This window comes from Palaemon carinicauda, chromosome 45, assembly GCF_036898095.1.
Source record: "Palaemon carinicauda isolate YSFRI2023 chromosome 45, ASM3689809v2, whole genome shotgun sequence".
Taxonomy (NCBI): Eukaryota; Metazoa; Arthropoda; class Malacostraca; order Decapoda; family Palaemonidae; genus Palaemon; species Palaemon carinicauda.
The window spans coordinates 16,592,901-16,620,826 of NC_090769.1; the positions used below are offsets into that span (position 1 = coordinate 16,592,901).

A 27,926-nucleotide genomic window follows, 5' to 3' on the forward strand; every position below is an offset into this window, starting at 1 on the left:
AGAAGGAATGATCACGCGAACACAAACACTGTTAGGCGAAGTCATTGAAAAAAAAAATGGCAATTTGGAAGAACGGCTGAATGAGTGTTTTGATTCAAAATGAGTTATATCTTCTTTACCCTCGGCTTCCCTCATTCTTTAGTAGGATTGAAACTAAACTAAGATCTGCACCTCACCCCTTGACCGAGTTGATAATACCTTTATGAGGAGGAACATTTCATCTGACCGTGATTCTAGTATAGTAGGCCTAATTAGGCCCAATTGGGAAGTAGACAAAACCAGGAGGGTTGGGAAGACCTAGAGAACTGTCAAAATCTATCTCCACATTCAAAGTTTTGAGCGCCACTGAACGTACGTAATAAACGTTCGTGTCAAGGGAATGAGCTCGGCCGATAAATCTTTAGGATATTTTTGACGATTTAAAAAAAAAAAATCTTAATCTTTCCCGTCAGTACAAAATCAGGAGTTTTAGAACAAATTAAACAACTTTTATCCAATGCATAATTGCGAAGGGGATGAAAATATGAGAGTAATGCTGGTGTGTCAATCTACAAATACCCACAAACACTTGTAAAGATCTTGTGTGAGTTATAGCTTTCGAATTATATGATGGGTCATTGACTCCATCACAGGAACAGTTTCACAGAAAATGGTCATTCGTGCAAAAAGCTTAAATATATAAAAATCTGTTATTGAGAACGCATGAAATGGAAATCGAGATTTCAACTGGACTTCATTGAGGGGCAAAATATAAAACAAACTTTTTCTAACTAGATAATAACTAGAAACACTTTTTTACGAAAAAATGAATACTTCTATAATCATTTCGTCACTTGGGTAAAGATGAAAAGCAGAACTACGGTAGTATTAAGTTTTTTACATGAATTATGTATATGCGAGTCTAACATTGATGATGTTTTGCTTGGGAAAAATATATTTGAAATATCATCGTCTGTCCAATGAATGACCTTCCACTGTCTTGGGCTAGAGATCTCCTGCTTGAGAGCCCACTCGGCCAAACTATTCTATCTTTTTCTGTTCCTCTTGTTATTTCAGTTTTTATCCTGTTGTTATTTTCAAGTTTCTATAGTTTATATGTGAAAGATTTATTTTTGTTATTATTGTTCTGAAACTTCTCTTTTAGTTTTTCCTTATTTCCTTTCCTCACTGGGCTATTTACCCTATTGGAGCCCCTGGGTTTATATCATCCTGCTTTTCCAACTAAGGTTGTAGCTTTGCAAGTAATAATAATAATAATAATAATAATAATAATAATAATAATAATAATTCACCCCCTTCACGTTTCATAGTCTTAAGCCAAGTAAGCCTGGGTCTTCCAACTCTTTTATTGCCTTGTGGAGCCCAGTTGAAAGTTTGGTGAACTAATCTCTCTTGGGGAGTGCGAGGAATATGCCAAAACCATCTCCATCTGCCCTTCGCAATGATCTCATCCACATATGGCATTCGAGAAATCTCTCTTATAGTTTTATTTCTAATATTGTCCTGCCATTCAACTCCCAATATTCTTCTGAGGGCTTTGTTCTAAATCTACAAAATCTGTTGGATATTGTTTCATTGTCATACCACGTCTCATGTCCATACAGTAACACTGCTCTCACTAAAAATTTTACTTAACCTAGCCATTGTCTGATTTCCTTTTTTCAATACTTCACTAAACTCAAATTCTAAAGATCCTGTATTAAAGATCATAGTTCCTAAATATTTAAATGATTCCACCTCATTAATCCTTTCTCCTTCCAATGATATTTCATCTTCCATTTCATATTCCATTTTCATCATCTTTCTTCTATTTATCTTGAGCCCAACCTCATGTGATATTTCATGCATTCTGGTAGGTAAGCTTTGAAAGTCCTACGGTGTTCTGCTAATAAGGATAGCGTCATCAGCATACGCTAGGTCCACTAATTTCCTGTTACCAATCCACTCCAATCCTTCTCCACCATCCCCAACTGTTCTATGCATTACAAAATCCATGAGGAGGATAAATAACATAGATGATAACTCATTACCTTGGAGTACTCCTCTGTTCACGGGAAATTCATTTGATAGGGCTCCACTAACATTAACTTTGCACTTACTTTGCTCATGAACAGACTTAATCAAATTTACATATTCAAGAGGAACTCCATAAAGCACAGCTGTCCACAAAATTGGCCGGTGCACACTATCAAAGGCTTTTTCATAGTCCACAAATGCCATCAAAAGTGGATTTCTATATTCTACACATTGTTGTACCACTTGTCTTAAAATGAAAATTTGGTCAGTACAATTACCTTTTCTAAATACTTCTTATTCATCTCTCAGTTTTTCATCAATCTTTCTCCCAAGTCTCTTTAGAATGAGCATACTATATATTTTCATGACAACTGACGTAAGTGTGATGCCTCTGTAATTATTGCTCTCAGTCAAATCTTTTTTTGCCATTTTTACCAACACTCCTAGCTCAAATTCATCAGGTTTTGCCTCTTCACGCCACATTCTACAAAATAATCTTGTAAGTATTCTAGAAGTCACTTCATTTTCGGCCAATATAATCTCAGCAGTTATTCCATCGTATCCTGGGGCTTTACATCTCTAATTTTTAACAATAGCTTCGACTTCATTCATGGGCAAATCAAGGTCTTCCTCGGCTTTAGGTATATCCATCAAATTATTCCCTTCATATCTTCTATTCATGACTTCACTAAAGTAATACAGTAATAGTTAAAAATCATTCTTTTCATAAAGGAGGCCAAAAATTCCGGTAAAAGATCATCATATGCTAGACTACGAACTAGCAAACAATGAACTATAGTTTAGTATGGCCCAGAATTAATCAACCAGTGTGGGAATCAATACCAAAGAAAACGTTACTGACACCCATTCGGAGAAAACTGAACCTTGAAATGCATGGGTAAACTCTTCTATATTTCATCATTGTCTTGCCCCGTACAATAAAGAAGAGTAATCCTAGAAAATGTAGTTTTATTCATTGCTGTACCATGAATATAATAAACATAAATATAATGTGATGAGGTTAAAACCTAACGAAGCACTATCTCACCACAAAAGGAATACAGGCAAAATACATCATCTAGCCAGATCATCAATGCCCTCTGTAAGAAATAATTCCTGGAAGTCCTCCCCAGTAAGAGATATCCAGATCCTAAACTGGGGATTAGAGAGCCAACACTCCCACCAAAAGATCAGAAAACTGCAATGATACAGTTCAACAAGTCATACAGTAAAGCTCAGAGATTACTCAATATCGGCTTTGCCGTTACCAATATCACCCCTGTGTTTAGGTGCTACACCTACCACGGGATATTAGATATTACACCCAAATGAGAGTGCAAGTAAAGACAATAACACAAGAGCGTAAAGGAGAGCAGTACTGTATGTGTTAGGGTGTACTAAAGCCTACCCGCGGGTCTTACTGTAAGACGGGAAATGACGAATTAAAAACTTCAGTAGCAGATAAAATTGTAAGGGGCACTTACAGTCGTATGTTTACGGCAAACCCTGTGAGGTTTAACGTTCCTTTAACTTAATAAACCTCGGCATAAAATAGTTTAAGACATAAATATATGTACATATTTTACTTCCATTTATGATTCCTTTGATTTGTTGAAATGCATAATTTGTTTCATTCTTGAAAAATAGTTTCGATTTTCTTTGAGACATAAATCCTTTTCCTAATTATTCTATTTAGATTAGGAATATCATTTGCAAGATCAAAGCTAGGAAAAGGGGCTAGTGAAAATCAATCATAGCTATAATCTATCCTATGAATATATTCACAAAATTTACATAACTTTATAAGGCTATCTTATCAAAATGTGCAAAGCTACCTAATAGCCTACTGTAACTAACTTATGATGTAGATTACTGTAGCTTTTAATACGGTTCTAACACATGGTTATTCCAAAAGCAAGAGGTAAGTCAGTCAAAAACAATATAATTAAAATACAAATGGGAATAACCAATCAAAAACAAAGACTTCTGCATGCATCCCCGAATGTTCATAGATGGACAAAACATGAATATGCCTAAATAAAAGGTGCCTAAATATTCTTCTTTCTAAAGGGGGAAGTGTGGCCATGTGGATACCCAGTGTTCAGAGATACCCTACGGTCTGGGATGAATCCCGAATTCTTTTGAAAATGGCTTACAATCTCCAATGCTGTACAGAAATCCCTTGATTGTGGTCAGGAAGTTCGTATGATTGGCCTTGATTTTAGTGCTCCCTTTGACCGTGTTAATCATGAGGCCCTTATTTTCAAACTCAAACAGTTGGGAGTAGGTGGGTCATTTCTTAGCATTATTATTGATTTTTTAAGTAATAGATCTCAAAAAGTTGTTGTTGATGGGCACCATAGTGAGTATAGGAATGTGATACCCGGTGTTCCACAGGGTAGTGTTCATGGCCCATTACTTTTCATACTATATACACATGACATGTGGTTTGGCCTAGAAACCAAGCTTGTTGCATATGCAGATGATGCTACTCTCTTTGCATCAATTCCATCACCTGAATGTAGATCTGGTGTTGGTGAGTCCCTTAATAGAGATTTAGCTAAAATTATTGCATGGTGCAAATTATGGGGTATGAATTTGAATCCTCACAAAACTCAAAGTAGGATTGTAAGTAGGTCAAGGACGGTGGCTCCTCAACATCTGGATCTCAGTATTGATAATGTTTCTTTAAATTTGTATGATTAAAATTTTAGGTGTGATTCTCGACAGCAAATTTACTTTTGAGAAACATATTAGGTCTGTGTCTTCTTCAACTGCGCAAAAAATTGGCTTATTGAGAAAGTCTTTTAAGATTTTCGGTGATCAATCTATTCTGAAGAAGTGTTTTAATTCTTTCATTCTACCCTGTTTTGAGTATTGTTCTACTGTCTGGTGTTCAGCTGCTGATTCTCATCTTAATTTCTTGGACAGAAACTTACGGACTATTAAATTTCTTATTCCTGATCTAGATATTAATTTTTGGCACCGTCGTTCAATTAGTTCATTATGCATGTTGCATAAGATTTTTCATAACTCTGACCATCCTTTATATTCAGATCTCCCTGGACAATTCTATCCTGTTCGTAATACTAGGCAGGCAGTTAATTCTAATAGCCAGGTCTTTTCCATCATGAGGCTCAATACTACACAGTATTCTAGAAGTTTTATTCCAGCTGTTACCAAGTTGTGGAATGATCTTCCTAATCGGGTAGTTGAATCAGTAGAACTTCAAAAGTTCAAACTTGCAGCAAATATTTTTATGTTGACCAGGCGGGCATGAGTCTTTTTATAGTTTGTATATGACATATCTGTTTTTGACGTTGTTACTAGTTTATATAGGACATATCTGTTTTGACGTTGTTACTGGTTTAGAATGATTTATTGTTAACGTGTTCTCATCATTTATTTATTTCCTTATTTCCTTTCCTCACTGGGCTATTTTTCCTATATGAGCCCTTGGGCTTATAGCATCTTGCTTTTCCAACCTGGGTTGTAGCTTGGCTAGAAATAATAATAATAATAATAATAATAATAATAATAATGGTGGGATCCCATAAAAGATGTGGCCCTTAGTCCTTATTGACCCTTTCCTATCCTAATTCTCGGCAATCGTTGTTGGTTGAAAGGCCCTTTTGGTAGGACCTTTTAATACCATTCCGATCGTTTAAGGGGGCCCTTTAATCAAGAGTGTTTTAACAACTGCAAATACTTTTCATCTTCACAATGTCGTGTTAAAGCAAAATGGAGTGCTTAAGTATAACCCTGAACGTAATGGGACGAGAGAAGGATGTCTGCTCCTCTCAGGAGGGCGGCTGGAGGTGAACAGGGTTTTTTGAAATGGGACGCCTCATGACCTTGTTTGATGGCAAACACATGACGGACGTCTGTGCTAAACTTGAGATACCATATCAGATCCAAAGATCTGGATTAATTGCTTTGTAGAATGGGATATATTGGGATGCGTCCATAATGAAAACAAGGAGTAATCTTGCATCTCCAAGGAACAGCCATAAATGACAGCTCCAACCTTGTCCCAGTGATGAGATCATGTGTCATGGATATTTACTGTCTGACCTATACACAATCTGGAAAGGGAACAAACACGCTGATCGACATATTAGTTTCACTTCTTCAGCATGGACACCTGCACAGTCCTCAGACTTGGTCTGCCAATCCTTTGAATGAGACTGGATGAGCAGGTACACAAGTGCGGAGTGGGTGGCCATACAAATTCTCTGCTGGAGAGCTGCCTATGAAGTTCAGGGTATCATATATTTCCAAGAGACCCGATCAAACTTTTCACAATCAATATTGCAAGAAAGTTGGGTTTTGAGGATCTGATACTCAATAGCTTTTACAGCTATTTCTGCATGGTCACTAGACTACAAATGGTGTGGTGATGACTTGATGCAGTGGACACCCCATCTCTTTGAGAAATCTTGGAAGTTTTGGCTGGATAACTGAATGCCACCGTTAGTCCTTAGATGCAGGGGAATACCAAGTTCCCTAAGTAGCAACAGAAGTTATGTATGGTGTTGCAGGCGGTAGTGTCTCCTTTTCATGGAACCACATCAGGCCATCCAGAGAGTCCATTAGTTATGAGGAAGGACTTCCCAGCGACACTGAAGAAGTCAGCTGACACAGACTTGAAAGGCCTTAAGGATGGTCATCATTTAATAAGGGTTCCTACTGAATACTAGCCTGAAACTCCTGATAAGATTTACAGACGTAACCGTACTGGTAATATCAGAGTCAATGCCAGTCTGTCTTGCACGCCATTTTGTGGTTTCCACACCTCGATGACTGTCATGTAAGCAGGCAAGCTTACAATAACATAAGGCAACAGGAACCACAATCCTTGCTCTGTAGAAGACATAATTCCCATCAGTTAAGTGCTTGTTCCTTATTTTCCTGGAAGAGAGTAAGGACTGGTGTAGATCATAATGGTTAGAGGGAAGTCCTGAAATCACGCAGTTCTGAAGACAGGTATATTATGGAACTGCTCTTTCTGTGGCTCGCAGTTTCTGAAGAGTTCTGTCTGCGTCCATTTGCATAGAATCTTTCTTGGAGAGTACTGTGGGATCACCAAAAGTGACTTCATCCTGTCGAGTGGGGTGAATGACTTGGGCTTGAGATACGGCATTTGTAATGTTGAACTGCTTGACAGCACGCCACACTGCTGGGTAAGGGTAGGGTGAAATCTTTTCCTTAAGATGTTGAAGGCGAGGGTTTTCCTCAGCATCCAGTGAGTAATAGTTGAGCATTGAGATGAGTGGTTGGTGATCTGTCATCAGGGTGAAATGCTGAAGACCAGCTAGGTGCAGGTAACACTTCGACATAGCCCAGACAGTGTATAACAACTGCTTTATAATGGCACAGTGAGATTTGGCACCTGCGAGGAAACAGGAGCCACACAGAACTAGCCGAGGTTCACCATTACTATAATCTAGTAGGATGGCATATCCAATTCCATAAAGGCGAGAGGCATCTGTATGGAGGATAATTGGCAATGTGGATCAAAGGAGGCGAGGACTGGAGGTTGTACGAGGGTGCCCTTGACTCGACAAAATATCTGATCATGATATGGGGTCCAAATAAATACTCTCTTGGGGCAGTCGTAGTGGCCCAATCAAGTTGGTTGGAGTAGGAAAGTCATGGATCTTACTGACTTTTCCAGGATCAGCTGTTATGCAATCTATGCAATCTCGAGAGACCTAATATTCTCAAAAGGACACATTGGATTCAGCAACCACAAACTTGTCTTTGTTGAGAGTAATCTTGATTATCAGCATCTAAGTGTCTTATATATTCGTTGAAAGTGTAATAATCTTCTTCATAGAGAAATATGTCATCCACAAATTTAGCACAATTCTGCACTCCATCAAGGGTTATTATCGCGTAAGCTAGAGTTTCTAGTAAGAGCCTGATTTTGGATCACAAGATTTTGGGAGAGTTTGAAAATAATCATCCCGGGATTTCCCAGGAAATATCTTTTATAATAATATATTTTCAATGTTAACCATTCAAAGTATACAGTACTCAAGAATTAATAGATGAAATATTAATAATAGGGATAACAGCATTCACTGATAACCCCTCAAATGTCACGTACTTTGCAACAGTTTCTTCCGTTGTTGGCGATTTCTTCAAGAAATGGTATTTCATTTTGCTTAGAAAGCACATCACTATTAGTGGATGGTTCATTACTTTCTGCTGAACGCTTCACTGATTTCTAATTTCAAAATGTTGTGAATAATTTTCAAATACCTAATCAAGTCTCTACGATCCTTTACAGTATTTATTTATTTATTTATTTATTTGCTACACTTAGAACACGTGAGGAAGCTAAAGAAGAGGATACTCTAACAAGTAAGAAAATGAGAATGACAAATAATATATAGACAAACAGTATAACAGTATTGGTCCTTACAGATTGCAAACGAAGCAGGGGAAGGAGGAGAAGTCGATGGATCGATGACCTAAGAAAATTTGCGATTGTAGATTGGCATAGAAAGACCATAAACAGACATGAGTGAAAAGACATATCTGAGGCCTTTGTCCTACAGTGAACTAGAAATAGCTGATAATGATGATGATATATCGACCCTATATAATAAAGAGCAAGTGCCTGGGTATACGAGCTGATATATATATATATATATATATATATATATATATATATATATATATATATATATATATATATATATATATATATGTGTGTGTGTGTGTGTGTGTGTGTGTGTGTGTGTGTGTGAACTAAGATTATATAAAAATACTTTTTGTGTAGACAAATTTGTGTTATTTACCAAGATCTTACGTTTAGTGACCCTTCGAATAAATAGCAAAAATTTGTTTTCATTTCCCACATTATCAAAGAAAACGTTACAATCTTTTATGAGTAACTTGACCACTTTCATGTTCAACTAGGCACAAGTCACACTATAAACCTACACCTAAGCCTACAGGATTACTTTCTGTGTTCAAAAGGAACACAACACAAATTCAACCAGATTTTAATGCTGCGAATATATATCTTAAATAAATGACACCTATCTTCACACTAAATAAACTTGAAAAGATTAACATTTGAATTGGATTAAGGGCCAACACTGGGGCCTTTCAAGTGTCATTTAGTGTCCATGGCATGTACAAATGGAGAAATTAAATCCTTAATTGCGGGGTTAAAATGAAGTAAGTTCGTATATGATAAAAAGTAATGCAACTACGGCCTACAGGACGATGTATGACCTCCATAGGAAGTGCCACTGACGGCATTACCCCTTTATGGTCTAGAGACTTATGCTTGCACAATTATGAAAATTTTCGCCCATATAAAAACACCATATAAATATATAAATGATGCGAACTAAAGGTCAAAATTGACAGTTAGGAAACAACAAACCGCCAAACGTACATTCGAATATGAATCGTACATTAAAAACATCGGCGCTTTTGGGACAGCAATTTGACACGGAAGGAATCATTTTATCAATATTTGTCTCACCATTAACCCAAAATTTTAAGCCGACAAAATATATGAAGACATTTACGGCATATTTTCGCTTTACACGTAACCACACAAGTCAAATGTTGTTATCTGTACAAACTTAAGAACACGATTATAGATATTTTTTTAGCATTTGATAATTTGTTTTCATACCTTGACAAGGAGGTTCCACATGGCGACCATGGATGTGGCTTTAAACGAGCCAAACAAGATGTTGCATGCAAAACATTTAATAATTTCAAACCTCTCAAACATTTTCCCCCCATTTTTTTCCTAAAAAATATATTGAAATCTTGAGAAACCTAGGTAAAAACACAAGTATAATTATTAGTAAACCGGATAAAGGCCATGGAGTTGTAATATTAGATAAAGCTGACTACGTAAGAAAAATGGAAGATATTTTAAATGATAGGTATAAGTTCAGAGAGTTGGTATCCGAGGACCTCTTAATTCACACTTTAAACAAGGAGAATAAAATAAACTACAAAGTTCGCAAGTGGAAGGAGGATGGCATTTTGTCAGACGAAACAGCTATAGCAATAATGGCAACAGGAACACAACCTGGTATTATGTTTGGGGCCCCAAAGATTCACAAAAGAGGCATTCCTCTTAGACCAATTAGCTCAGCTATTAATACTTGTTCCTTTGACCTGTCCAAACATCTAGTCACCAAGCTCTCCCCTCTCACAGTACAGTAAATGAATATACTCTGAAAAAATTCTTACGAATTTGTAGAGTTGATAAATTCTGTCGAGGATACAAATAGCTGTTATGTGCAGCTTCGACATAGAAAGTTTGTCGACAAACGTTCCTTTACAAGAAACACTAGAAATAATTGTTAAACAACTTTTCCCTAACCCAGAGAACATTTTCCAAGCTTTCAATATCAAACAATTTAAAATACTATTAAAACTAGCTACCACTACATCCACATTAATTTTTAATATGTTATATGTGCAGGTAGATGGAGTAGCAATGGGATCGCCGTGTGGACCAACCTTGGTAAACCTATTTCTATGTTATTGTGTAAGGAAACGGCTAGGTGATTGTCCTGTGGATTTAAGCCTTTCTTATACCGTCATGTAGACGATTCATTTTTACTTTTCAAAAATCTATACCGCGTAAACCAGTTTCTAGATTATTTAATTTCAAAGCATCTTAATTTAGAATTTACAAAAGAAAGTGAACAGGATGATACTTTGTCTTTTCTCGATGTCTTGGTTTCCCGGAAACATAATACCTTTGAGAACTCAGTATTTCCAGAAAAAAAATCTTACGGTACTCTCACTTTTCAAGTTCGGAACCAAAAAACGACAAAACCAATAAAATAAAAACGCTGTTATATAGATGTTACCATGTATGTTCAACTTATCTGAGGTTTCACGATGAAGAAAATTTTCTAAAGTCCTTTTTTATTAACAATGGGTTCCCTCTGAACCTCTATTATAATCAAGTGAAGCAGTGTTTAGGTAAAATTTACAGTCAAAATTTAGCAATTCAAACAGTCATTAAGAAAAAATTGTTTCCTTACCGTAATAAGGTTATGTTTAGGAGAGACTAAGAACAGAGGTTATGAATGTTGAGGGAAGTGTTATCTCCATATAGATTAAAAACTTTTTTTTACAAACAAGCTCATGGTTGGCTCACTTTTTAAATATAAGGGAAGTCTACCTACTCCCTTGTGTTCTGGTTTCATATACATTTATAAATGTGCACTCTGTAATGAGTGCTACACTGGAAGCACGTCTAGGCAGCTTCAGTGTAGGATTTCGGAGCACATGGGGAGATCGGTAGGAACCAATAGACCTTTGAGTAAAAAAAAACATTTTCGGCCATTTATGACCATTCATTTAAATCTAGTCAACCCATTTCCAGAGCAAATTTCAAAATCACCGACAGACATATTAGTACCAGCCAACTAAAAATCTTGGAGTTTGTATACATTTTTAAGACAAAATAAGGGCTTACCTGTTCAGTTGCCGGTGACCCATTGATCCGTTTTCTGGTCTGTGGCTTGCTGCTCTGAGTGCGTGTGGACATCGTTTCCTGCGGGTGACTAGGTATATTAGTAATTGGGTCTTTTATAGTTTTATATTCTTTGATTGGTAGGTTATATTAGTAATGATGTCTATTATATGGTTTTATGCTCTTTGGTTTGATTTTAAAGCTATTTGGACAGTTCTTGGAAGTAGATTACTTATGGTAATCTATATTAATTTTATCAATTTTACATAATAATAATTGCAGATAGGCTGAAGATGATAGACGTTATGTCGAAAGCTACCAAATAAAGATGATGATAGCAGCATTGACCACTTCATTTTTACTAAAATTGCGATTCCCGAGAGGGACCCAACTATCATATATATATATATATATATATATATATATATATATATATATATATATATACAGTATATATATATATATATATATATATATATACAGTATATATATATATATATATATATATATATATATATATATACAGTATATATATATAATATATATATATATATATATATACACAGTATATATATATATATATATATATATATACACAGTATATATATATATATATATATATATATACTGTATATATATATATATATATATATATATATATATATACAGTATATATATATATACTGTATATATATATATATATATATATATATATATATACAGTATATATATATACTGTATATATATATATATATATATATATATATATAAACAGTATATATATATACTGTATATATATATATATATATATATATATATATATATATATATATATAAACAGTATATATATATACTGTATATATATATATATATATATATATATATATATATATATATAAACATAGTATATTACTAGCTAAGTTACAACTCTAATTGCAAAAGCAGAATGCTATAAGCCCAAGGACTCCAACAGGAATAAACAGTCCAGTGAGGAAGGAAATATGGAAATAAATGAACTACACGAGACTTAATGAACGATTGATATAAAATACCTTAAGATCAGTCAGAACGTTAAAACTGATGTCATATATAAACTATGGAGAAACTGTCAACTTGTTCACCACGAAAACATTCGCTACAAGTTTGAACTTCTGAAGTTCTACCGATTCAACTGACCGATTACGAGGATCATTCCACAATCTGCTTAAAGCTGGAATAACACCTCTAGAATATTGTGCAGTATAAAGCCTTATGGCGGAAAAGACATGACTGTTAGAATTCACTGCAGCCCCAAAAATGCATAAAGCATGGTATAGTCTGGGTAGATCTGAATGCAAAAGGTGGTCAGAATAATGAAAAATCTTATGCAACATACATAAAGAACTAACCGAATGACGGTGCCAAAGATGGATTTCAGGAATAAGAAATTTAACAGGCTGCAAGTTCTTGTCCAACAAATTAAGAAGAGTGTCAACAGCTAAAGACCAGATAGAGCAACAATACTCGAAACAAGAAAGAATGAAAGAATTAAAACACTTCTTCAAAATAGACTTATCACTGAAAACCTTAAGACTTTCTCAATAAGTATTTTTTCTGCAATTAATGTAGAAACAAACCAAATATTTCTCAAAAGTAAATATGCATTCAAGAACCTCGCCTAAATTCTAAAGGAGTTTTTAGAGTTGAAGAAATATTACAAATGCAGGGATCTTGATGTTAAGGAGCCACTGGCCTCGACCTACTTAAAATCATACTTTGAATTTTGTTAGAGTTCAACTTCACGTCCACACACACACACACACACACACACACATATATATATATATATATATATATACATATATATATATACATACATATATATATATATATACATACATATATATATATATATATATACATACATATATATATATATATATATATATATATATATATACATATACATATATATATATACATATACATATATACATATATATACATATATATGCATATATATATACATACATATATATACATATATACATACATATATATATATTATATATATATCATATATATATATTATATACATCATATAAAATATATATATATATTATATATATGTATATATCATAAATATTATATATATAATACATTATAATATATATATATATATATATATATATATATATACACGTTTATTATTATTATTATTATTATTATTATTATTATTATTATTATTGTTACTGTACAGGTTAAGCTACAACCATGGTTGGAAAAGCAGGATGCTTTAAGCCCAGGGGCTCCAACAGGGAAATTAGCCCCGTGGGGAAAGGAAACAAGGAAAAATAAAACATTTTAATAGCAAAAACAGCATTAAAATAAATAGTGCCTATATAAACTATAAAAACTTTAACAAAAGGAAGAGAAATAAGATAGAATAGTGTGCACGAGTGTACACTCAAGCAAGAGAACTCTAACCCATGACAGTGGAAGGCCATGGTAGACTATGGCACTACCCAAGACTAGAGAACAATGGTTTGATTTTGGAGTGTCCTCCTAGAAGAGCTGCTTACCATAGCTAAAGTCTCTTCTATCCTTACCAAAAGGAGAGTGGCCACTGAACTGTGTTCAGTGGTTAACCCCTTGAGAGAAGAAGAATTGTTTGTTCATCTCAGTGTTGTCAGGTGTATGAGGACAGAGGAGAATATTTAAAGAATAGGCTACACTATTCGGTGTATGTGTAGACAAAGGGAAAATGAACCGTAACCAGAGAGAAGGATCCAATGTAGTATTGTCTGGTCAGTTAAAGGACCCCACAACTCTAGCGGTAGTATCTCAACTGGTAGCTGGTGCCCTGGCCAACCTACTACCCTGTGTTTCTAGTTTTGTTTCAAAACACATGCAGGCATGTGATTCATTTCCTTCTATGCCCTTACTGATGTGCATCAAGGTTATAATTAAAATTAAAGTAAAATATTTCAAGTCCACCACTTTCTCCAGGAATTCTAAATTATGGAATTATCTTTCTTGGTTTTTATGTTAAGCCAATTTATTTGTTACTCTAAGGGAATCTGAAATAAGCTAAATGAAAGTCATCCATACATGCAATTTTCTTTTCCCTGAGGCGAGCTTAGTTTGACATTGTTAGATATAATATTCCTTTTAAAGGATTTTTCTTTATGTGATATTAATAAAAATCTTACATTATTATTTGAGGATAGGTACTCATATCCCTTTAAAATATTATGATTTTACACAGTAATGGTATTTTTAGTTTATTTTTGCATCCCCTAAAGAGTTTTTGTCAATACAAAGAATGATATCTTACAGGTGAGTTGGATTCCATAAGTTCCAAAGTTTACTTTACCAATATCCTACATTTCTCTTTGCTATATTTGCATGAAACTTAACATATTTCAATCTTTATTATCTCTAATCACTTGAAGTTTGTATCAGAATAGACTATTCATTATACCCAAAAATATGTCTTCAGTTTTGGTCCTAAAATAAACCATGGGCAACTAGAGAACAACTTTCTTTGATTGGTTATTTGCTAGAAAACGGGCACTCCACAGCTATATATGACTATATTTATTCTTTACATAAAAATATGGACCATTTTCCAGGAATTTCATCAAGATCCATCTACTCTTTGAGAGGTGCAATAAATTTTTTCGAAGAACAACCCACCCCAGATGAAGAGGAAATAGATTTTATTCAGCTCCCTCCTGTTGTTGACGAGCTTGAAGATGAAGAGGAGTTTGATGATGACAATGTTGATGATGAATGTCAAAATTCTTCATTCTTTCCTAATGATTGGTACTGTTGAACTACACTAGTATGGAGAAGACAAAAGTGTGTCACCGGATGTTAGCCAAGCTCCCCATCAAAAACAAAGGAAACAATCAAGAAATTAGGAGACTTCTTGTTACAAAATGCAACCAAGCTATAAACACTTTGGACAGCCATCTAATGGAGCACAAAAAAGGAAGGGATGAAATGAAATTCAAACTAAAATGCAAGAGTTTTGAAGAACTTTTCGAACTTTTCTTCTCAAAGATCTACTTGAATAGATTGCCAATCAGTTAAAAATATATGAACCTGAAAATGCATGATTTTACTGCTATCACAAGCTGCCTCAAACTGTTTTGTTTCTAGTTACCACAAGTTATATAGTGAACGAACGTACTCGTGTTCAGATGAAGATCTAGATACAATTATTGTAAGAAGTACCATGCCAAGAAATCAGTAGACAGAAATCAAGAGATTCCTTCATATTGTAAAGAATGAGAATGCTACGCAGAACAAAGATGATAAAGCTTTCAAATTGAGACTGTTGATGGACTATTTGAATGAGAAGTCCGAGGCTTATGGAATATTTCAAGGGAGCTGTCTATTGATGAGCAGATGGTGAGATATACAAAGCATGGTATAGAACAATCCATGAGAGGCAAACCAATTCCGTTTGGCTTCAAGCAATGGATAATGACCAGTGCCAGTATAGGGTCTTACTATTATCATTTATTATTATTATTAGCTAAGATATACCTCTAGTTGGAAAAGCAAGCTGATATAATTATGCCCAAGGGCTCCAACAGGGAAAAATACCCCAGTGAGGAAAAGAAATAAGGAAATAAATAAACGATATGTCAAATAATTAACAATTAATAGAATATCTTAAAAACACTAAAATCAAAACAGATATTTCGTAATATTAACTATAAAAAGACTTTTGTCAGCCTATTCAACATAAAAACACTTGCTGCAAGTTTGAACTTTTGAAGTAGTACCGACTCAAATACCCGATTACGAAGATCATTCCACAACTTGGTCACTGCTGGAATAAAACTACTAGAATACTGTTTAGTATGGAGAAGGCCTGACTATTAAAATTAACTGCATGCCTAGTGTTACGAACAGGATAGAACTGTCCGGGATGATCAGAATGTAAAGGATGATCAGAATTATAAAAAATCTTAAGCAACATGCATAATGAACTAATTGAACGACGGTGCCAGATATTAATATCTAGAACAGAAATAAGAAATTTAATAGACCGTAAGTTCCTGTCCAAGAAATTAAGATGAGAATCAGCAGCTGAACACCAGACAGGAGAACAATACTCAAAAGAAGGTAGAATGAAAGAATTAAAACACTTCAGAATAGACTGATCACCAAAAATCTTAAAAAGACTTTCTTTTGCTTCAGCACCAAGTTTACCAGGACGTCCAGAGATGTTTGCAAGAGTACTCCCTGATATCAGATCCAACCGGACAAAGCACCGGCTTGAAAATTAAAGAAGAAAATCAACGAAAATGTGCCCTTTGTAAGAAAAAAAGTCAGTAAGCAGTGCATTAAATGTAATGCTGGCCTTCACATGGGAAATCGTGAGAGTACATGGCTTACAAAAGAAGAAAATTATCCTTTATATATCTAATCTCAGCACTTCCAACTCCCTTTTCATTCATTTTGTACTCCAAGTGTCCAGTTTGTATCAATTTTTGAGTTAAGAAAAAAGTGCGCAATGAAAGGGTATATTTGCAGCCTTTGTGACCATGGTCCTAAAAAAGGACTAATATTTAAATCGCCACATTTCACACACAAAATATGCAAAATTTAATACCTTAGTGCCATTACATTATTAAAAATGACAAAATATAGGAAATTCAAACATAAAAAAGGGTACTAAGCGTTAATAAGAACGAAATGGCCATATCTTTGTTAAAGAGATTTAGTATATCGTCTAAGAACACCTTGACCGCTTTACTTAAGAGCGCAAATAAATCAAGAATATAATAAGGGGGCAATAATAAAAACATTGGCGAAAACTGCTCTCCCATAAATTCTCTCTTAATTACCCTTTACATTTCATTATGGAAATAAATGAAAGACAAGGAGACACCTGGCAACTCAACAATGTAGCAGGCAATGTCGACGAGTAACAAGCATGTTTACCATAAAAAGCATTGAGAGTATGCTATGGATAATGTACCAAAGTTTTATATTTATGAGAGTAAAAATCTACTTTATATAATGTCACTACACTACTGACTTGCTCTATATCATTTAAGCTTACCACGATATTTAAGGAAATTCATGAAGCACCCTTTTTAGGGTCTCATGATAAAGAACTTTACGTACGATATATTACCGAGGCAAATATATTAAAGCATAATACTATAATATAGTACCGATTTGTAAACAAGATATATAAAAAAAGAGATGCTCTACATACAACCAATTCTCTCGATAGCCCCAGCTGCACTTACATCAAATGGGGCTAATATAATGAAAAATTAAATAAGACCCTGTACTAGGGGCTTACACTGCTGTTACTAAAACCAAAGCTTTGGCAGTTTAATCATTACCAGGTAACTTTATTATAAGGAGATATAATTACGTCGTACAAAACGGGGGTTGATATCCAATCCTCGGCATTTTTCCGCTCTACAGACAGAAAGGCCTTATGATAAGGATCAAGTGATTGCAATGCAACACGATCCCCCTTACTCGAGTTGCAACAATGCATTCCTGCATTGTGCATTCGGACCGGCGTTGCCAAACAGTCATCATCAATTCCCCCCTCCCCCCCCCCCCACCCCCGTCCCTTTAGCCGGTTTCTCATCTCTTGATCTATTAACAGTTTTGTCATTATCATCACGTCTACACCCAGCGACCTCCTACGTGACTTACACAAGAACGTCTATTCACAATTAAATGTAAAAATAGATGTCCTTCCCGAGAATACACTAGAAGCTGGGGCGTCGACTGGTTCACAATGGTATGTTTCGACTCTTATCACCACCACCCACCCCCCAACCCCCTTCTCTGATAAAAGCTCAAGGCTATTCTGATGTTCTTTGGAACCTCCTTTTGACTCGCTTGAGTGATGGCGGCCTCTTGGTCCCATGAAGGCTTTCCTTTATTTTTTATCTGGAGAGTACCCTCCTAACGAGAGAGAGAGAGAGAGAGAGAGAGAGGAGAGAGAGAGAGAGAGAGAGAGAGAGAGAGACGGCTAAACTGTTGTGTTTAAGAGTGATATTACATATTAGAATTATGGACATCTACTTCTTCAAAAAAAAAAATAAATAAATAAAAATACATGTACAATTAGGTACCATTGACTATAACACTATTGGTGTTAAATTGAGCAAATCAGTTAAAAAACATAACTTTAACTGAAGTCAGAGAGCAGCAATAAACTATAAAAAGAAAAGATACACAAAAAACACAATATGACATCAATGATAAAGCTCTTTGTTAACAAATTCCTGTCTCAGGGACTCAGGGATTCTGGCCCATAAATAAACTGCTGGATAAAAATTAATTTCATCACACAAAACCTTCTTTAACAAATAACACTAATCTCTTCCCCCCCACCTCTCTCTCTCTCTCTCTCTCTCTCTCTCCTCTCTCTCTCTCTCTCTCTCTCTCTCTCTCTCGTTCGTGAAAATGTATCTATTTTCTAACCTTATTGGTCCCACTGTAGAGTTGGGTCGGCTGCTCGAGTCAATTTGCTTCAATTTCACCAAGTCCCACCCCACCCATATCCTTGCTCACCACATACATCCATCTGATCTGCTGACACCCCACACTCTTCCTCTCCTTCACTGGCATGTTCGTAGCTCTCTTGATTTGTTACATTTCCTCTCTAATTACTACATGGCCCTAGCCTTCTCCTTAACATTACATAAACCACACATTATATATTGACTATCCCTCCTTTCCAGTAGTGATATTCCAGCAATACATCTCACCATCCTCATCTTGGTACTTTCCAGACATATAAAATGGAGGAAATAAAGAAAATAAATATCTAGAAATCAAATAAAATTAAAAAGAATGTTTGACAATGATATGCTCTACCAATTAGATGTTTTAAAGCCTAAAACTGACATTCAATAGTAATTACAGTGCTCCAGCCGCAGAGAATAGAAGGGGGGGGGGGGTTCAATCACAAAGAATGGATTCTGATTAAATTCACTAATATATATCATTATTGATCAATCACACCTCAGTTGAGCCCAGAGGCCTTCATTTATCATTAGCTGCAATATGAGTTTGATCATTTTTTTTTCTTTTTTTTTTGTGGGGGGGGGGAGAGGAGCTGGGAAAAAAAAAACCTGTGACGAATCATGAGATACAAGCCTGATAAGTGAATCGTGTCTCAGGTTATCAAGCAGATTTAGAGCCAGGGGGGATTTCATATGAAAGTGTCAAGATAACAAAGCACGTTCATGAATTATCATCAATTAGTGTCTTAAGTTTTAATGTAAAATTGTAATTTACTTGCCAATAAAAAAAATCAGAATTCATAGAATAAAGCGGGATTTTTTTCTTAATCAACCATCAACATCTCCTCCTACGCCTATTGACGCAAAAGGCCTCGGTTAGATTTCGCCAGTCGTCTCTACCTTTAGCTTTTAATTCAATACTTCTCCATTCATCATCTACTTCGTTTCATAGTCCTCAGCCATGTGGGCCTGGGTCTTCCAATTCTTCTAGTGCCTTGTGAAGCCCAGCTGATCGTTTGGTGAACTAATCACTCTTGAGGAGTGCGAAGAGCATGCCCAAACCATCTCCACCTCATCATGATCTCATCCACATATGGTACTCGAGTAATCTCTCTATTTTCATTTCTAATCCTGTCCTGCCGTTAACTCCCGATATCCTTCTGAGGGTTTTGTTTTAAAATCTTCTAAATCTATTGGAGATTGTTTCATTGTCATACCATGACACATGTCCAAAGAGTAACACCGATCTCACTAAACTGTTATATAGTCTGATTTTTATATGTAATTTCAGACGATTTGATTTCCAAATTTTACTTAACCTAGCCATTGTCTGATTTGCTCTTTTCAATCTTTCACTAAACTTTAATTCTAAAGAATTAAAGTTGGAGATCATAGTTCCTAGATACTTGAATGATTCTACCTCATCCTTTCTCCTGCCAATATTTCATCTTGCATTGCTTGCTCCGTTCTCATCATCTCTGTCTTTCTTCTATTTATCCACCAACGTGATCGAAACTATTTTCTACTAAGCCTACCAACATTAGGTTACTCCTTGTGTATCTACAAGTAGTGGTAACAATACTGTACCAGATGTACAGTTGCTTAAAGTAGCAATCGTATGAATTATATCTAGCAATTTAATATAGGATATAATCTTTCAAAACTTTAAGTTTAGCATTCCAATTCTTGTTCCACAGAGAGAGAGAGAGAGAGAGAGAGAGAGAGAGAGAGAGAGAGAGAGAGAGAGAGAGAGAGAGAGAGAGAGAGAGAGAGAGAGAATAAGTTCTCTAGATCCCATCTCAAGTATTTTTCTGCTTAGGATTCGTCTCTGACAAAGACATCTCACGACAAAATTGTTTCAGCCAAGGGACATCCTCTCAAGATAAGATGTGACGTGCCAAGTATTATAAAAAAAAGTGGTTCATGGCGTGTTTCTTTTAATTACTGGTTAAACCAGTTGCACAATCAAGCTGCTGACTTGAAAAGTGTCTTCCTTCTATCATTTGGTTTCAAACCTGTACTAGAGATATTTTCTATTACGTTATAAAGACTGTCGCATTTCCTTTAAGTTTTCCTTAACACGTTTGTTTCACCAGTAACAAATCTGTCATTATCAACAGACATATCCCAATCACTCTTTTTAACCCCCATTACCCCATCTCTCCACGGGAAGAAATATAATTTATAGTAGAAACGAAAGGATAAGTTAGCAGAGTTCACCCGAGGATTAAAGTTAATAAAAATTACTAGCATTTTAGAATTTATCAAAGACTCGGTTGATACTAATTACAAGGATTTATAAATCAATCATGAAATAATTCTTCCCATGTATAATCTTTATTTACTTCTGATTGTACGTTGGAATCCTTTTACCTTATTTATCATAAGATTCTCATATGCTTTCTTGTACAGTACTAACAATAAGAAATTAAAACAAGGTTATAAAGCTAACAAGAAATAATTCGACCCGTATTTAACTTTTTACTTGTGTCTGGTCTAACGTGTTCTTTTACCCTATTAGAGTTGGTATTTGCATTAATTTTCTTTAACTGACATGGAGAAATGAAGACGAAGTCGATCTGAGTTTCACTAACTAGAGGAAAAATTTAAAGGCTGCATTTTAAGGACACTGAAAAAAAACTTCAGAGTATGTATGCTTGAGAAAAGAAGATAATATATAATCTATACCACTTCTCGAGTTAATATGCTTACTGAATGCATAACTGAATTTAATTCACCACGATTCCGAAAGTTGTTCGCATTTCATATTAATTTACATATACAAAAAATATGAATACAGCATAAAAACTAAAATAAAGCAACAGAAATGTACTAAACTTCACCAACCTCCCTCTCACTATATTTTGAAATTTCAACGAACATTTCGTCAGAATCTAAGAAAGGAAGGAAGAGAGCTAGTTCGGAATGAACTAAATAAACGCCAAGGCAAAACCTTTAGCCTAACGTAAGCAAATATGGGTAAACAAACAAGATTATCAAAGTCATAGGATGAGGCGAGCACAGAAAAAGAGCAGCTCCGTCTTCCTTCGGATAAACTATGTGGACGTGTTTGTAAACGATTTTTTGGCACATTGCGTAAACTTTCCGATAGGGGAAATGGAAGACCCTTTATTGCCTTTAATTTACCAATATTAACTCATTTTATTAGGATAAAAGTCTAATGGATCTAGTGAGTAACAAACAGTCCGTATGACAGGTTTCCTGATCGTTTATTAAAATCAGAAATTACTTGTGTCTGCAACTTGAGTGATAAGCCCCTTCCACATCGAAAGGCATATGCACGACGGGCACAGGGTCCTAGTGTAGTTCTCTCGGATTTAAACAGTGTTACCAGAGCAGTCGCTCACTGACAGATGATAACAGTTAGCAGACGGGTTTAATGGGTAACTGTAAAACTTGCCGATGCTCGGTATTCTAAGCCATATCCATCAAAAGAAAACATCTCCCGCTGGGAAGATCGTCTTTTCTAAGCTTTAGTTTCATTTCATCTATTATAGCAACTGATTAAATCTACAAAACTCTCCTTTCACTTACTTTGATGGCTGCTTTTCCGGTCCCATACAGCAGGGGAACCCCACTCTCTACAGGACGTCCCCTGTCGTTTTACCTTGTTTGTTCAGAGTATTTATCTTTTCAGATCACGTATTGTTCATTTACTGTTAAATCGTCACTGTCAAAAGACTCATGAAATAAGTCTTCAGTTCCCTCTTGAAAGCCTTAATGTCTTCAATCATTCGAATGTTTCCTGGGAGCTTATTATATAGTCTCGGGGCCGCATATTTAAAGGCTCTGGATCCCAGAGTGGACATAAATCTAGGTTCCAACAGTTTGAAGCCATCTGTAATATTCTCGTGTCGACACGATTTCTTGGCTGCGCAATATGTAGCAATTCTCTTAAGTATTTTGTACGACCGGTTCTGATAACTTGGTGAGTTATTGTACATATCTTAAATTCAATTCTCGCTTTAACCGGCAGCCAGTGTAAATCGATTATTATAGGACTGATCCTTTCTCTAAGTGGGACACCTTGTATCAGTCTTGCTCCTCTGTTTATTATGTTTTGTAATTTCTTAAGCTGCACTTTTGGAAAATTGTTATTGTTACAATACACTTTAATAGTAATCCACACGGATGGTGTACACAGCACATCCCTGTGTCGCCTGACAGGACAGAAGAGCAATGAGATAATGTTAATTTGCAAGTAAAGCGAGCCATGGGAGCCCAAAAATCATTTGAGGGACATGAAATGAATAATTTGCAGAGAGAGAGAGAGAGAGAGAGAGAGAGAGAGAGAGAGAGAGAGAGAGAGAGAGAGAGATATGGAATATCTTTACTGTGAAAAGAAATTATTACATAATCAGAGACACAGATATACCTACATTTAGCATGAAAAGGTATAACAACATGACAAGTGCTTTCTATAAACACACACACATTCTCCTAGACCATACAACATGACTCACAACACACTCAAACACAGATATCCCAACTTTTTTTATTTTAATTTCTTTTAATTTTTCCTTTACTTAGGAGAATACATAACAGCAAAGCTGGAACATGGCAGTTAAAATATAACAAGGTATAAACAACTGATAAGTAATTACCTATCCCAGAAGAGGGGAGGTAACGGGGCCCCTGCCAGCTCACTGACAACTCACTCAGATGGAACCCTGGAACTTTCTCGGGGACTGGTGATGGCGGGAGAGTTTGAGGATACCCAAGGAGGGCCACTGCATACAAAGACCGTCAGACTTCTGAAACAAAGATGACCCCCTGAGAAGGAGGTCCTGCCATTTAACTAAGGAAAAGAGAAGGACCTCCCTGTCCAGGCCTTGCCCTATGGTTAATGGGCCACCAATTTTACTCAATTTGTCTCTGGAGGAAGCCAACAGAGAAGACAGATAGAATCTTACTGGAGATGGATGAAGCCGCCTGGGCCTTCTTCGACTTTGAAGATGACCCTGAAGGCAAAGAGTCTCTCTTAGGCTTCAAATTCCTCCTGCTGTAGTTCTCCTACTGGGAGAATAGCCACTCTCAACAACTATTACAATAAGACACTTGTGAGCAGGCATGCCCTCGGCATTGAGGACACAACTGATGAAGATTCAATCAAGGACACTTATAAAAGTGCCGCAGGTCTTGGGTGGCCCTCCCAGACATTGCTGCATAATCGGCGGCCTCCTTAATGTAGCAAACACGCTTGAAAAAATACATAAAGGCGCCTGGGGGGGAGGTTAGAGGGGACTAGTGATAGTCCCTGCTGGCTAATGGTCGCCCGAGGAGAACGATGTAAATCATCTCAGTGGAGACCTAAAACCCGCAACTTTAACTTTTAATTAGCAACATTCTGCCAAAAATAGTTCCAGTCAGTGAGAGGTGTGCACCTACTTATGGCTGAAATCTAAAGGTACCACGACACTTGCACGACTTTTTGCCACAAATTTGTCGTGGCAAGTCGTGACATTTTGTGGCACGAACTGGAAGATTAAAAAAAAAAAAAATTACCTCAGAATCACAGCTGACCTGTCCACATTGACACGAAACTGGCACGACGAGTTCACGCATAGTTTGCGCACTTCCTGCACCGTCCCGACGAGTTCACGAACAGTTCGCACATAGTTCACGACCCGGTCACGAAATTTTGCCGTGACCAAAATTTTGAACATTTCAAAATTCTCGTCACGACGGGTTTACGAACACTTCACGCCAGTTCACGACTCGAGTCGTGATAATACATGCCACAAATTCGTGCAAGTGTCAGCCTGGCTTAAGTGAGTTGTCAGCAAGCTAGAGGGGGGGATCACCTTCCGGTACCATTAGGCAACAATCTGTCGGTTGTTTAAACCTCATAATTTTAACTGCCATGTTCCAGCTTCGTTTTTATCTATTCTCCAAAGTAAATGACAATGATTTGTATTCGTGTAGGTACAAAAATGCATAAGTGAAGGCCCACCATCGATAAGCTTGGTATAGATATTCATTGAACCCATTCTTGCCACAAGTGCCCGAGCGGAGTAAGGAGTATATATATGCTCCCCAGCAGGCAGTGGGCACATGCAGACGCACATTTGACTTGGACCAGATGACATAATGTTGTCAGAGCTTTGGTGAACATCAGACAACAAGGGGCAGGGCCATTTTAATAGTTTGCCTGTGGTCTCCCCGTTTTACTCCTACACTCGTGGACAGCAACCAACCAATAAATTTGTAACAGTGTTTGCCAATCCTGCATTTGCCTCTTTTGTGGAAGGTCCTTAACTGTGCTCATGCTGTACAAATATGGTGATTATATTCGCCCATGTATATACACATATTAGGGGTACTTAGAGAGAAAAAATGCAAATTGACCTTAGCTACATTCATTCCTTAACTGCCAAATCATGGATAAGTCTTCTGTGCACTGATGGTCCACCAGTAGTGTGTCGAATATCTTTTTCACTGCATCATTCACCTCTACCTTGTCAACATTCTTGGATTTCTTATATATAAGCGCCCTTCTTTTACAATAAATTTCAAAATACCAATCAAACTCTGAATTTTACTCTTTTCATCTATACATAGTCATCCAATTTTTTATGATCAAATCATCTCATAACCTAAGCTAACCCTTTATCCTCTTCGTAATGTCTCAACATTTATCCAACATATAACAAGCAAATAGTTCACCTCAACACGTTCAAATCATTTTTCTCTATAATATAAATTCAACATCCACACTAGACTTCCATGGTGTTTGTGCTAAAAAAATTCGTTCATAACTCCAATCTTGCCTTTCCTTTCATCAACACTCCAATTTTTCTTCAAATCTTTTTTGTAAGCATTTCTTTGCAAGGAGTCTAAATAGAATTCCCTCTCTTATATTTACACAAAATATAAACTAACAATGAATGCAAACCGTAATAAATGACCCCTAAATATCTATATAGACATGCGCGCACACACATTCAACGTTTTCACACCTCTCACCCTTCTTAACTACCACACGCTAGTTTGGACAATTTACGGGAGATTGGCATTTTCTGAGAAGACGATGGATTCACGAACTAAGAAAATTTGCGGGTATAAGGTGGCATTGAAAGACCACAAACAGACGCATGTGGAGGGACATGTATGAGGCTTTTGTTCTGTAGTGGATTAGTAAAGGCAGATGATGATGATGACGAGATATATATATATATATATATATATATATATATATATATATATATATATATATATATATATATAATATATATATATATATATGCATATATAAATAAATAAATATATATATACTGTATATATATATAAATATATGTATGTATGTATGTATATATCTATCTATATATATATATATATATATATATATATATATAAATATATATATATATATATATATATATAAACGTTAGATATTAATCATAAACAAAAAATAACATGTCTAAATACATACATACCTACATACATACTTACACACACATATATATATATATATATATATATATATATATATATATTATATATATATATATATATATTATATATATATATCATATATATATATATATATATATATATATATATATATATATATAGTGTGTGTTTGTGTGTGTATAATGCACATATACACTACTCACTATGCAACCTTCTTTAATATTTTCATACAGTAGACGTGACATTAGAATGGCAATAAATCTAAGTTTAGAGGTCGCCTGGTAACAGCATAAGGGAAGAAACAATGACGAACCTTTTTCAGCTTGTCATATTCGACCTTGGAAAGAGAACTTTCCATTTTGAAAGATGTCAGAAGTGGCAGAACTCCTGCAAGCAGACAGGAAGGCGGAAGCAAACTCAAGGTTGAAATGGTACTAGAAATGCTAAGTTTCGTGAAAAGGCTGGGCTTCAAAGGGAAGGAATGTTGTTGTCATTTAATAATTACTTTCCCTTATAAAATATTCTGTTGTGATGGTCAAGAATTTGAAATACAGTGGATACGTACCGTACAGAACGTGATTTGGTTTGATGTCGATTGTCAGAAATAAGAAGCAGGTTGAACGAAATTACATAACCTAGCAAATGGCATCATAGTGGACATGGAAAATATTGTTCCCGGCAAATACAGTGAACTACATTTCAGTTTCTTAAAGAAATCAAGTCTAAATCTCAAACCAAAATAACCAAAGTTTCATGACCTGTTTAAATTCTATCAATTATATTTATTTTTAGTTACGTCATTTCGCAAACAGTTAACTAAAATACTCTAAAACCCTATCTCCAAAAACTCACAATCAGTCCCGTCACAGTTCACTTGCAAAATCATTGCTCCGTTGTAGATGCACCGTATTTATCATTATCATTCCGCTTTGGGACTAAATCCAATAAAAAACTCGGTGCATCTCTCCTTTTAATATCAGTTGCGTTCAATCTATACGTACCTTACCACCCTCAAACAAGTGAGAGAGAATCGGATTTGAGGCCCAGCCATTTTCTGCTTTCCATTACATCCAACCGAGGCCCCTCCCCCCCCCCCAAAAAAAAAATAAAAGAGGAATCTGGACTCCAGCATTAGCACATGCCCCTTTCTGAAAATGATACCATTTTCTGCTTTTCGTGTAGGGTTACATTATTATCCAGGATAATGTACGTGATAAGGGGGATCTGAGCTCCTGCATTAGCATGTGTGCTTTATTCATTACTCTTGTTTCCTTTCCCCATTTGGCTTCGCTTCCTGTTGGAGCCATTGTGCTTGTAGTATTGTTTTACCAAATAAGGCTGTAGTTTAGGTAATAATAAGGATAAAAATTATTATTTTATAATTGGAGCCTGGAAGACAATTCCTTACCCATGAGCAAATAGGGGCACCCCACCCCTGTTACATGAGTAAGTAAAAGTTAAGAGAGGCTGGACAGCGAGATTGATAAAAGGGAGCGGGA

The 27,926-nt window shown here is 35.7% G+C and overlaps 1 protein-coding gene across 2 annotated transcripts in view; it reads right to left on the reverse strand.

Annotated features, from left to right (window-relative positions):
• LOC137634743 (ATP-binding cassette sub-family G member 1-like) overlaps window positions 1–27,926 on the reverse strand; it is a 397,250-nt gene that overhangs the window by 325,530 nt on the left and 43,794 nt on the right. For both annotated transcript variants that reach the window (XM_068367239.1, XM_068367238.1), the window contains exon 2: window positions 11,495–11,572. The gene's annotated coding sequence lies outside the window, so the exon portion shown is untranslated. The remainder of the gene's footprint in view (window positions 1–11,494; window positions 11,573–27,926) is intronic.